We start from the raw sequence: 13,129 nt of genomic DNA, 5'->3' as shown, positions 1-13,129 counted from the left end.
TCTCAGTCCATGACCAAACACATTTATCATTATGCCAAATAGGTTAGTTAAAAATAAATTTTTTAAAAAACTATTTTGTTTCATTATACTTCAGTTGAAGTTCTCAGAAATCAAGGGGTCCCTTAGTAGAGGGCTAACACTTGATCTCTTGATGAGATACATAAATATTTGAATATTGTCTTATTGGATTCCAAAACAAGTCTAGTGTAGTATCCAACTTCATGCTCTTACTTGAGGGAACATCAATTAGAGAAAGTGTAACATTCCTCGCAAAAGCCAGTATGGATCAGCTACAGCAAGAAGATCCTATATGCGCTGCAAATACAAAATATAATTTTGAACATTTCGTCTTGTAGGGAAAACTATCCTCATAACAGGTTATTTTGACAAAACATTTTTGTAGAGATATTGTCTACTGGACATTTTTGTAGAGATATTGTCTACTGGACCTTTTTGTAGAGATATTGTCTACTGGACATTTTTGTAGAGATATTGTCTACTGGACATTTTTGTAGAGATATTGTCTACTGGACATTTTTGTAGAGATATTGTCTACTGGACATTTTTGTAGAGATATTGTCTACTGGACATTTTTGTAGAGATATTGTCTACTGGACATTCAAGTTTAAAATTTTTAAATGAAATCCAAATAGAATTGGCAGTGGTTGTGTCCAAACAGATCACGAGTACATTTCTCTCTCTCTAAATATAAAATTAAAATTTGGAATGAAATTCAGTAAACATTTAGATTTTCAATAAATGGCTTATCTCATCTAATCAAAAAAATTTTTTTAGCAAAATAATGTTTATAGGTAGTTATAAATTTTTCTATTTAGCACATAGATTGAAAAACTAAAAAGTTTGCATGAAAAGCCTAAAAGAAGACAAGATTAAAAAGGATATTTCATGGTGTAGTGAGGTTCAATGAAGAAAAATAGAGGCACAATTGTAAGATCAAGACAATGAAGAAAAGTATAATCCAAACCAAATGGAGTTCTTTAATGTATGCATATGAAGTAATCCACAAAACGCGATATATATATATATATATATATATATATATATATATAGTAGCGGGGATGCCTGGCGTTGCCCGGGTGTTTGAAAAATGTTTTTTAAAAGTCTGGAAGCTATACTGCAAAGGAGGAAAAGAAAGTGAAAAAAAGAGTTGGTAATTAACTTTTGTCCAGGTGACTAAAAATAAAAATAAAGATAACTCGCTAACCATTACGCCATAGCGGATAGCGAAATGAATGAGTTGATAATTCAGTGAAGAATCATGCACGTGCAGAAATGAACGTATGGCTGGAGGCCAGTTAAGCTTCCCGCTTTTTGCCGTTTTATTTGTCTCTCCACGATGTTGGGGAAAACCAGTTCCCCCAAAAATGGGAAACTCCGGCAGTGTCCAAATAAATAGCAATTGTCTGATATGCAGGGTTTCCCCCACATTGATCAAACCTAATTGCCTTCAAAACGTCCCAGCCCAGAAGGCCAGGAGGCACTTGTGTTTGCTTCGATTAGTTTTGCTTTTATATGATAAAGCAAAACAAATACTTGAAACGAGGGAATTTTTTAAAACTTGATCAAAATAAAGAGACGATGCGTGTTTGCAAATCTGAGATATTTGCATCTAGGAAGTATAAGGAAACTTCTCCCGGAATCTAACCGACGCGAGAAACCTGATGAAGCCTGACATACACAAATGCGTGCGCCTATTTTGCCTTTTATATTATATAAGCGGGGGTAACCGGCATTGCCCGGGTGTTTGGAGGTGTGTGTGGGGGGAGGGGGGAGAACTTCTTTAAAAATCGGAAAAACACAAACAAAAAAAAAAAAACAGCCAACGAGCGTAAAACTTCTTTAAAAAAAATTGAAAAAACAAACCCCCTCCCCCCCAAAAAAGGACGGCATTGTCTAGGTGTTTGGAGGTGTGTATGCAAGGGGGGGGGGGCAAAGAATAAGCGAATTAATAATCTTGTTTAAACTTTTTAAAAAAATTGGAAAAAACAAAACAAATAAAACAGCGAATGGATGTAAAACTTCTTTAAAACAATCGGATAAACAAAAAACCCAAAGAAAGGAAAAAACAAAACAAAAAAAACACAGCGGAAAGCGAAAAAAAAATGGTATAAATAACTTCGTTTCAATATTAAATGTTTAAAAATCGAGAAAAAAAGTATATCTGATAACTAGGATTGACCCTGAAATCTTTAGATAATGATGCTGTCACTTAAACTATCGCGCTATAGACGCGTGGATGGAAGTAGGTTGGTTTTTATAACATTTAAAACGAATTCAATGTACAACGTCTTTTGCACGTATTGACGCATGCGTAAAGCCATCTTGTCATGAAGATACCATTTTTTTCACCACTCCCTGTAAAAAGAGAGCTGTTAAGGATGAAGGAATGAATGTTTTTGCCCAATTTTTCGATATTTGTCGTCCAAGATGTTGAACTATAAAATGATACCGAACTCGTGAAAATCCGTGGCCTCTGTCGAAAGTTTTTGTGAGACATACAAACACACACACATTTTCGCTTTTATATATATATATATATAGACTAGTGGGGGTACATGGTGTTGCCCGGGTGTTTGGAGGTGTGTGTGGTTTTGGGTAAATCAAAACACCCGGGTGTTTGGAGGTGTGTGTGGGTGGGGGGTAAATAAAATAAAAAAGTTTTGGTAGGTAAGTATGAAGGATCAAACCGAACCCTTCGAGTCGAAGTTGGAAATTAAAGTGTTAAAAAAAAACGTGCGACGTTAACCACTGGGCCACCACGAAATAGTAACGGAAACATGTTTGAATTGATTTAAGTATTAAGAATCGGCAGGTGCCTGTACTTAATGACTTAATGAGGTCAACTTTGACTGCGGGGCAATATTTTACTTACTGCAAGGCAGCATTTTTTATTTTTTTTTTCCCCAAGATGTTGGAGAAACCAGCTCCCCATAAAAAGGGGATTGTCCAAATTGAATAGCAATTGTCTGATATAAGGAGAAACTCCACATTGATCAAAGCTGATTGCTTTTGAACGTTTCCGGTGATCGCGACCAGAACATTACCGCCAGAATTAGTTTTGCTTTTATTATACGAAAAAATCTAATCCACATGCGGCAATCAAAAAAGTCGAGCAAATTAAATAGACAGGCGACCCCCGTTGTTAACTAGTAAATATTTTTTTGTTTTTGTTTTTTTACATGGAGTTCACCACTTATCAAGGCCCAATGGCCACTCAGGGATAAGGGTTATTGTGTGTACAGTAGTCAAAGGGATAGTGTAGCAATAGTATTGGAGAATTGGTAAGGTGTCATTACTTAGGGGGGGGGGCGGTTCATCAGGAATTTGTTTGTGTTGGACTTGAAGACATCCAGGTTGAAGTTGGGAGGGAAACAGGCAAGCGGAACAGAGTTCCACAGGCGTGCAGTTCTAAGAAAGAAGCTTTGTTCATGGTATCTACGTTTTGATTTAGGCACAGATAGGGAGTGAGGAAAATTATTGACGGTGGTTTCAGCTAGTTGGGTGTTTTTCGAGAAAGATTGGCGAGGGGGGACCAGAGAATGGAGCTCAGACGAGCACCTGCCATGGAAATAACGATAGAACAATGACAGGCTCGCTACGTCTCTTCTGTGGGAAAGAGGTTGCAGGGTAGAGAAAAGGGCATCCCCCACCAATCCACGGAGTCTATTTTGTACTCCGTCAAGGCAGGATAGGCTGTTTTTTGCAGCCCCCGCCCAGATGTGGCAGCAGTACTCCATCTTTGGACGTACTTGGCTCTTATATAGATAGAGAATTGCATCATTAGTGAGATATCTTCTGGAGCGGTAGAAGGATCCCACCATTTTCCTAGCGACCTTGGCCACAGACTTGATGTATGTGTTCCATTTAAGATCAGGTGTAAAGGTCAAACCCAGGAGCTTATCAAATCCTGGGGCCTCCCTTAGACGAAAGCCATCCATTTCAATTGATGCCAGATGGGGACACGAGCGTTTATGATGTAGAGATAGGAGCTTGGTCTTAGATGCATTAAAGGTAACCAGCCACATCTTTCCCCACTGTACCACGCGCTCAAGATCAGAGGAGAGAGAATCAGAGAGAACATCATCATTTACGGCCTTTGATGTGTTGCCATAGAGTGTTGTGTCATCAGCATAAATGCCAACGAAAGATTTTAGTATATGTTTTGGGAGATCATTGATGTAGATCAGGAAGAGAGTTGGGCCCAGTATGGACCCCTGAGGGACTCCAGCATTAATACTGTGGGCCTCTGATTTCTGCCCATCAACAACTAATGAGCCTATCTGAGAGAAATGACAATGATAGAGAAAACATTTCCAGTTATACCGTAGCTGGAAATCTTGTGTAGTAGGCCTTTATGCCAAACCTTATCAAAGGCCTTTGATACGTCGAGAGCAATTGCCCTAGAAATGAAGCCGTTATCGAGAGATTCGCTAATCCTATGAGATATAACCGTTAGCACATCTGCTGTAGATCTAGCAGAGCGGAAACCATATTGCCTGTCGCTAAGAAGGTTATTTCTGCTGAGGTGGTTGACTACTTCTCTATTTATTGTGGATTCCAGCAACTTACTCATGACACACAGGAGACTTATAGGTCTGTACTGAGAGGGAGATGACTTATCACCTGAATTCTTAAATACAGGGCATACTCATGAGGTTTTCCAGGGTGTTGGAAAGCACTTCTCCTTAAGGCAATGCTTAAACATTATTATGATTTAGACGTGATATAAAAAGTTTTAAGAAGTTGTGAGCCAACAGATCGCTTCTCGGAAAAAAAAGCCTTTCTCGGACATACACAAAAACGCACACACACACACAAAAACATTTTGGCTTTTATATATATATATAGACTAGCGGGGAGTACCCGGTGTTGCTCGGGTGTTTGAAGGTGTGCGTGTGTAAAAAAAAAAAAAAAACGTTAAAAGAAAAAAAAAAAGTTTTAGTAGGAAGGTAGGATTGAACCCCGAAGCCTTGACGCGAAGGTGGAAACGAAAGGGAAAAAAGTCACCTAACCATCTCGGCCACGAGGGGGAGGAATTGATAAGGGCGTTATATGAAGATTTATTAAGCAAAATAAACAAGTGCGAGGAAGTGGCATGGTGTTTTGTGCTGCAAGCCAGATCATTCGCTTTCGCTTTTAGAAGATGCGGCGAGCTGATAAAATTCGGGCTAATTAAATACACACGTGACCCCTGTTGTTAAGTCGTAGTTATTATGATTTAGACACAATATAAAAAGTTTTAAATATGAGCGAGCCTACCTAGAAGGCCTTGGAATAAAGCCTTTTGCAGACATACACAAAAAGCGAACATACATACATTTTCACTTTTATATTTATAGACTAGCGGTGGAAATGAAAGGGGGGAAAAAAAAACCCAGACACTTAACCCTCTCGGCGATGAGGGAAAGGAATTGATAAGGGCGTTAAGTGAATGTTTATTAAGCGAAATAAACAGGTGCGAGGAAGTGGTGCGGTGTCTGACCTAGTTTTGTGCTGCAAGCCAGATCATTTGCTTTTTGAAGCGGTGAGCTGTTAAAAGTCAGGCAAATTAAATAAACACGCAACCCCTGTTCGTAACTCTTAGTTATTATCATTTAGACGGGATATAAAAAGTTTACAGAATGATTGAGCCGACCGATCGCTTCTTGGAAAAAAGCTTTTCACAGACATACACAAAAAGTGAACATACATACATACATACACACATTTTCGCTTTTATATATATACTAGCGAGGGGTACCCGGCGTTGCCCGGGTGTTTGTAGGTGTGTGTGAAAAAAAAACAGGTGCCGTGAAAAAAAAAGCCTTGACGACACGCAGTTGGAAAATAGTAAAGTGTGAAAAAAAAAAAACAGGTGCGCGTTTTTGATTGACGTGACGGCGATAGCTATTCAGCAGTTATCATTTTGTGCGGGACAGTTTTTACTGAGGTCAATAAATCGGTTTGTTTGTTTTTAAAAACCTGCTTCCTCGTCTCGAAATGAAAGCTACCGTCTGATATGACGAAGTCGACATTGACCAAACGTTACTTAGCTCTCTAGAGACCACTGGCTCTGGGCCTGTGATTAAGAGTCGAGTTTCGCTTTTTGTTTATACCGAAAACCGAATGTAACGCGTGCCGATGCGGGAAATGTGGAATAATTAACATTTGAAAGTCAATAAAATTAAATAGACAGGCGAGCTCCGTGGTTAAGTGTGAGATATTACAATTTATAGATGATATAAAAAGTTTTAAGCAGTTGTGAAGTGAGCGAGCGCTTCTGAAAGAAGCCTTTTGTGAACATCGAGGAAAAGCGTACATACATACATACATTTTCGCTTTTATATTTATAGATAGACTAGCGGGGGTACCCGGCGTTGCCCGGCTGTTTGGAGGTGTGTGTGTGTAGGGGGGGCGTAAAGAATAAGCAAAGTAATAACCCTGTTTAAACTTCTTAAAAAATCAGAAAAACGAAAACAAAACAAAAAAAAAGAGCAAATGAATGTAAAACTTCTTTAAAAAAATCAAAAAAACAAAAAACAAAAAAAGGGAGGGGGGGGAATGACTGTGTTCGGAAAAACAAAAACAAAAAAAAAAAGAATATATCTGATAACTCAGATTGAACCTGCAATCTTAATATAATGAGCTGTCACTTTATCCATTGTGCTATGGACGCGTGGGCAAATGTAGGTCAGTTTTTATAATATTTAAACAAATTCAAGTTACAACATCTTTTGCCCGTGTTGACGCATGCGTAGAAGCCATCTTGTCATGAAGATACAATTCCCCCCCCCCTGTAAAAAAGAGAGCCGTTGAGGATGAAGGAATGAATGTTTTTGGCCAATTTTTCGATATTTGTCGACCGAAGGTTCGACCTTCAAAATGATACCGATCTGGCAAAAATCCATGGCCTCTGTCGAAAGTTTTTGCAAGAGATACAAACACACACACATACATACATACATACACACACATTTTCACTTTTATATATATACTAGCAGGGGTACCCGGCGTTGCCCGGGTGTTTAGAGGTGTGCATGTTGGGCTGAGGGGGGGGAGCAAAACAAAAGAATAAGCGAAGTAAGAACCCTGTTTAAATATATATATATATATATATATATATATATATATATATATATATATATATATATATATATAAACAATGTTAAAACTTCTTTAAAAAAAATCGTTTCCCGGGTGTTTGTGTTGGGGGGGGGGGATTAAAAAAAAACAGTTTTGGTAAGTAGTTAGGATCGAACCCGAAGCCTTGAGGCGAAGGTGGAAAAGAAAGTGTGCAAAAAATCTGTCACGTTACCCGCTCGGCCAACAAAGAGCAACTGGAACCCGTTTGAATTTATTTAAGTTTTAAAAACAGAATTGACACATGCCCGCAGTAAAAGTTAACTCTGCTACTTCTATTTGACCTCATTAATGAGGTCAAATAGAAGTAGCAGAGTTAACTTTTACTGCGGAGCAGCTTTTGGGTTTGTTTACCCAACTTTGGCTGGGTTCCCCCCCAAGATGTTGGGAGGGGGGAAACAGCTCCCCATCAAAAGGGGATTATCCAGATTGAATATCAATTGTCTGATATAAGGAGTTTGCCCCCACATTGATCAAAGCTGATTGCTACTGGACGTTCCCCCGGTGCGATTGCCGGGAACAATTCTTAGCTTTGAATTAGTTTCAAAAGCTGAACGAACACAAGACGGGCTGAAATAGCAAGAATTTTGTAAATAAATCTAGACGCAACCCGCGTTCCCAAATCGTAGATATTATTATCTAGGGGGTATATAAACACTTCTAAGCGATAGGAACGACTCCGGGACTGTCAGCGAAAAAAGCCTTTTCGGGACATACAAAATGTGCGCGCCGCATTTGCCTTTTATATATATACTAGCATATTATTTGAATTCTTTGGACTATTTGTTCTTCTCTTGAGTGCCGTTTACATGTTTCGGTCGATGTAACCTCTGACCTTCTTCAGGTGTCTCTTGTCGAACTCTGGAATAATTATGTTGAAGTCGGGAATTTGGACGGAATTTCGAATGGAACTCTTTACTTCATGGGGATAGTATGCTCTGATTCCATCAACCATGACTGGATAGATGTTCTAAACAATTTGCAATTATATTTTTCGGCTACCCACACTAAGAAATGAACCTTCACGAGAAAATCACTTTCACAATTTGTCTTTTCAAGTACTCTAAGCTTGAGGACCCATCGTCCGGTAGGGCAGGTCGATTTGCAACTTTTTTTCAGAAAATCAACATGGCACTGGTGATGATAGTTGGGATTTGATGTGATAAGAATAGATACCAAAAATTAGATTCCTATCTTGAACAGAAAATTGAGCATTTAATTTTAAAAATCGTGTAGAAAAATGCTGAGAAATCCTTCATTTTCATAGCATTTTTCACAACACTGACTTTGAAATTTCACTATTTTTATAAAATATTCAATTAAAATTGATATATTTATATGAAATACATTGAAAGAAAAATAAATACATGAATTATAGTTTTAATTATGAATCACAACTAGCAAAATATTTCAACTTTTACTGCATTGATTAAACAAAAAAAATAAAAAAAAGCTAATTAGCAACTACGTCTTTTAAATTTCACAATTCAAAAAGGTATGTGGAGATGTATTACACAATATAACAACCTGATACAAGTTACAGAACCATGTATTTTAATTTTTTATTAGAGGCAATAATATAAACTTATAATAGAACTAAATTGTTCTGTATAATTTCCTTTTGAGGAAAATTTGCTGGCACGATGACTTTGTAATAATGTGTCTATGTCTTGCTTCCTGCCCATATACTAGTAATACACACGGACGAAAAAAACACTTTGGATATTTACAGATTTCAAGGTAGTTCTACAAAAATAGCCATATTTTTCAAACAAAAGCACTTCAAGTCTTCAAATTACTACTGTTTTGTTCGGAAATGAATATACTTTCAAATGAATTAATAAATATGAATGTACATGTATATATTTTAAGAGTTTTCAGCATATAAAGAGATAAAAATGTAGACGTCATAAAATGGCGTTTTCGGTAAGGTTTTATAATGACCCCCCCCCCCGTTTTCTAAAGGCCCGTACCATGATTGTATGAAGAATTTCGTTATGAAATTTGGAAACCAATCAGAAGAGGTGTTAATCTTAATACTGTCAAGTGTCCGAAATATTTTTGACCGCTTCTTTTTTTGCTGTGTTAAAAATAAGACTTTAATATGACGAGTATCGAACATTTTGAAAAAAAATTTCATTGGACACCCACTAGTAAGTAAATCATTCTTTTTACCATCTTTATCAATTAAAAGTATTATTCTATGTTGAGTAGGATCGCAGTAATTGATAATAATTTAAAAAGACCTACCCGAAAAAATGTTTATTTTTCGAGTTTGGTCAAATTAAGTTAGTATTAGTAGCAGCAGCAGCACTGCAGCAACTGTAGTATTAGTCATAGCACAGTATAAACAATACGCGTACTTTAATTTTTATTCATGAATGAATTAAAAAAAAAAAACGTGAAAATATGAATATAAATGTTCTGATATGTTTAATTTGTTATCAGAATAACATTAGTTTAGAACTATTCGGTTTTCAGAATGTATAATAACAATCCCAACCAATTCGGCATTATAATTTCTCACATTTCTGGTCAAATTTAAAAACATGGTTAAAAAAACAAAGTAAACTTTTGTAGATATAGCTTGCATGCAATCTTATTCATTGCATTAGTTTTGAACAGCGAATTAAAACAATGTTTTACTGCGAACAGCCACAAATGTTTTTTCAAAATCAAAAGATGTATGAAAATCTCGTTTGTATTACTATACACATCGATTTGAAAAATTTTTTTTTTTTTTTTTTTTAATTACATTTTCACCCCAAACAAGGCACATTGCAACTTTGGTGTAGGGGGCTACTATCAGGGGAAACATCTACTGGGGTACTATGTAGGGATTAGGGCAGCGAGATGTTGGTTCACGTTGCACTTGAACTTATGCATGTCAGTACAGTTGGGGAAGCAGTGACCTGGAATGGAATTCCAAAGTCTAGCAGTTCTGGGGAAGAAACTACTGGAGTAGAAAGATCTTTTACATCTAGGGATCTCTACAGTGTGGGGGTGGGATTTTGCAGCTTGTCGGGTCTGTCGAGGGTGTTCACGTCGTGAGGGCACAAGTGCTTGCAGTTCTTCAGAGCATTCGCCATTATAATACTTGTAGAACAGGCAGAGGGATGCAACGTTTCGACGATGGGACAGAGGTTGAAGCTTAGATGCCAGTTTAGGGCCTATCAGATTTGCGACTCTCTTTTGAACCCTGTCAAGGAGCGAGAGACTAGTAGCCGATGCACCAGCCCAAATATGACAGCAATACTCCATACATGGGCGAATAGTGGCCTTATAGAGGTACAGGATACTTTCGGGTGTTAGAAGTTTTCTAGCACGGTAGAGAGAGCCCACCTTCCTCGCAGCGGCCCTGGCAATGCCCTCGATGTAATTGTTCCAACTCATGTTTCCTGTGAACGTTAGGCCAAGGAGCTTGAGAGACGTACTCTCAGATAAAGAGTCGTTGGCCATTGCTATAGGTGGTAGAGAAGGTTTCTTGTAATTATTGAATGAAACCAGTTTTGTCTTGGCGGCATTGAACGTGACCATCCATTTTTGTCCCCATTCCACTACTGATTGGAGGTCATCCTCTAGTGTTTCTGCCATTACTTTAGATATATGTTCATTTGTTTTCCTGTCGTGCCTGCTATAGAGTGTGGTGTCATCAGCATATATACCCATCTCAGAGGCAATTTTGTCGGGGAGGTCATTTATGAATATCAGGAACAGCAGAGGTCCAAGGATAGATCCCTGGGGCACTCCCGCATTTATATCATATTGTTTAGATATACGACCGTCGAGGACAACCTGGATTTTTCTCTTATCTAAGAAGGATTTAATTATGTTAAGTATTCTACCAGTGATACCGTAAGATCTAATCTTCCTGAGGAGACCCTCATGCCATACCCTGTCAAAAGCCTTAGATATATCTAGAGCTACCGCTCTGCCCTCTCCCGCTTTGTCCAGTGAATGGTATATGCGTTCAGAGATTACAGTGAGGATGTCTACCGTGGAACGGGCTTGTCTAAATCCATATTGTTGGTCGGTCAGAAGTTTAGCATCTGTAAGGTGCTGGACTAGAGCATGGTTAATTAAGGTCTCAAATATTTTGGCAAAAAGTGGGAGGAGGCTAATAGGGCGATAATTTAATGGGTCAGTTCTTTCGCCAGAATTCTTGAATACTGGTACCACAGAAGCAGTTTTCCAACAGCCCGGAAAGCAAGATTCATTAAGGCATTTGTTGTAGAGTTTGGAGAGAACTGGAGCTACTTCGGCTGAGCACTTTTTTAATAGCACAGCTGGGATGAGGTCGGGTCCACATGCTTTTGAAGTGTCAAGGTTTTTTATGATAGCATGCACCTGAGCAGGGGTGATTATCAGATCGTCTAGCGTGGCGTCTGTCCACATAGGAAAGTCAGGTAGGGGGTGGTTGGAAGGGTCCAGTGTGGAGTTTGAGGCAAACCGACTGGCAAGCATGTTAGCCTTCTCGGTTGCTGAGCAAAGAACCTCGTGATTGTTGGTTAGTGGGGGAATTGTTGATTGCCCATTATTTACTACACTGTTCTAGATTTTCCAGAAGTCACGAGTTCCTAGTTTTTGTGCTTCGATGCGTTTTTTAGTGGTTTCCGTAAATTCCCTCTTAGCTGTCGCTATTTCTTTCTTAACGTTACTTCTAGCTTCTATGTACTTCTGTCTGTTTGAACTGGACTTATGTCGGTTAAACCTGTGGAATGCCTGCTGCCTTTGAGCAATGGCAGTTGCGCAAGTCGAAGTAAACCATTGGGGAGAGTGGGGCTTGCTATAGAATTTCCGCATGGGAACATGCGCTTCGATTGCAGTTTTGAACCATTCAGTGGTCTCGGTTGCACACTGTTCAGCAGGAAGAGAAAAAATATTTCCCCATGGGGCGTCTCTGATAAGATCTCTGATGGCTTCCCAGTCAGCCTTTTTATAATATCTCGTTGTTTTGAGCACTGGCTCTTCAGTTTTGGGTCTAGAGTTTAGGGCGATTTCAACCATTATCACCGCATGATCAGCGTTCCCAAGTGGGCTGTCGGCTTTCGTTACACAATCATCAGGAACTGTGATCAAAAACAGATCTAATAGTGATGCGTGTTGTTCTTCCTGATCAGGGAAACGGGTTGGAAAAGTAACAATTTGCGATAGGGAGTGAGATACAGAGAAGCTATGAGTTGCGCTGCCTGCTGTGAGATACAGAGAAGCTATGAGTTGCGCTGCCTGCTTGCCAAAAAACAAATATATAACAAATAAATGTTATCAAAGGCAAGATAAGTAACTTTTCTACCGAACTGGATATGTTTGTAGTGTTTATATTTAATGTAACATGTTTATTCAGCTCGAAAAACATAGTGTTTACTGATGTATTCGAAAAATTAAAATGGCGGCCGACTCTCTCTTTGAGGCAGTAAGTTTGGGAAAATGAGTTATAAATAAAAAACTAGACCAAATACTGTTAGAAACTTGCTCAATATATGTTACCGTGTCATAGGTGGATATATATTCGGCGGGTTTTTAACAGTATTTTGTCTAGTTTTTTATTTTTAACTCATTTTCCCAAACTTACCGTGTGAAAGAGATAGTCGGCCGCCATTTTTAACTTTCCAATACATCAGTAAGCACTGTATGTTTTTCGAACTGAATAAACATGTTACATTAAATAAAAACATGCTTTGCATAACATTTATTTGTTATAATTTTATTTTTTTTATTTTTTGGACAACTTTTTCGTACCTGTTTGGCAAGTAATACAAACGCACAAATAGTCTTGACTGTTGAGCATTTTCTGAGAACAAGACAAATGTCAGTTAGTTGACACTTAAATATTTGAAGTCTTGATAATGACTTAAAATAAATAGTAAAACAAAATACTGTTAGCAACCCACCTACTAAAGTTATGTATGGCAAGACTCCTCCTAAAACACTCTTTAACCCTAACAATAACACCAAGTTCGAGTGGCAACCCCCCCCAACAAAATACCTC

The 13,129-nt window shown here is 38.2% G+C and overlaps 1 protein-coding gene across 6 annotated transcripts in view; it reads right to left on the bottom strand.

Annotated features, from left to right (window-relative positions):
• LOC145246778 (uncharacterized) overlaps window positions 1-13,129 on the bottom strand; it is a 252,694-nt gene that overhangs the window by 36,393 nt on the left and 203,172 nt on the right. The gene's annotated exons all lie outside the window — the stretch shown is intronic.

The sequence above is a fragment of the Euprymna scolopes genome, chromosome 24 (assembly GCF_053919585.1).
Source record: "Euprymna scolopes isolate OS-2025 chromosome 24, ASM5391958v1, whole genome shotgun sequence".
Lineage (NCBI taxonomy): Eukaryota > Metazoa > Mollusca > Cephalopoda > Sepiida > Sepiolidae > Euprymna > Euprymna scolopes.
The sequence above is the reverse complement of the archived record's forward strand: the minus strand, read 5'-3'. Positions and strand labels throughout refer to the sequence as shown.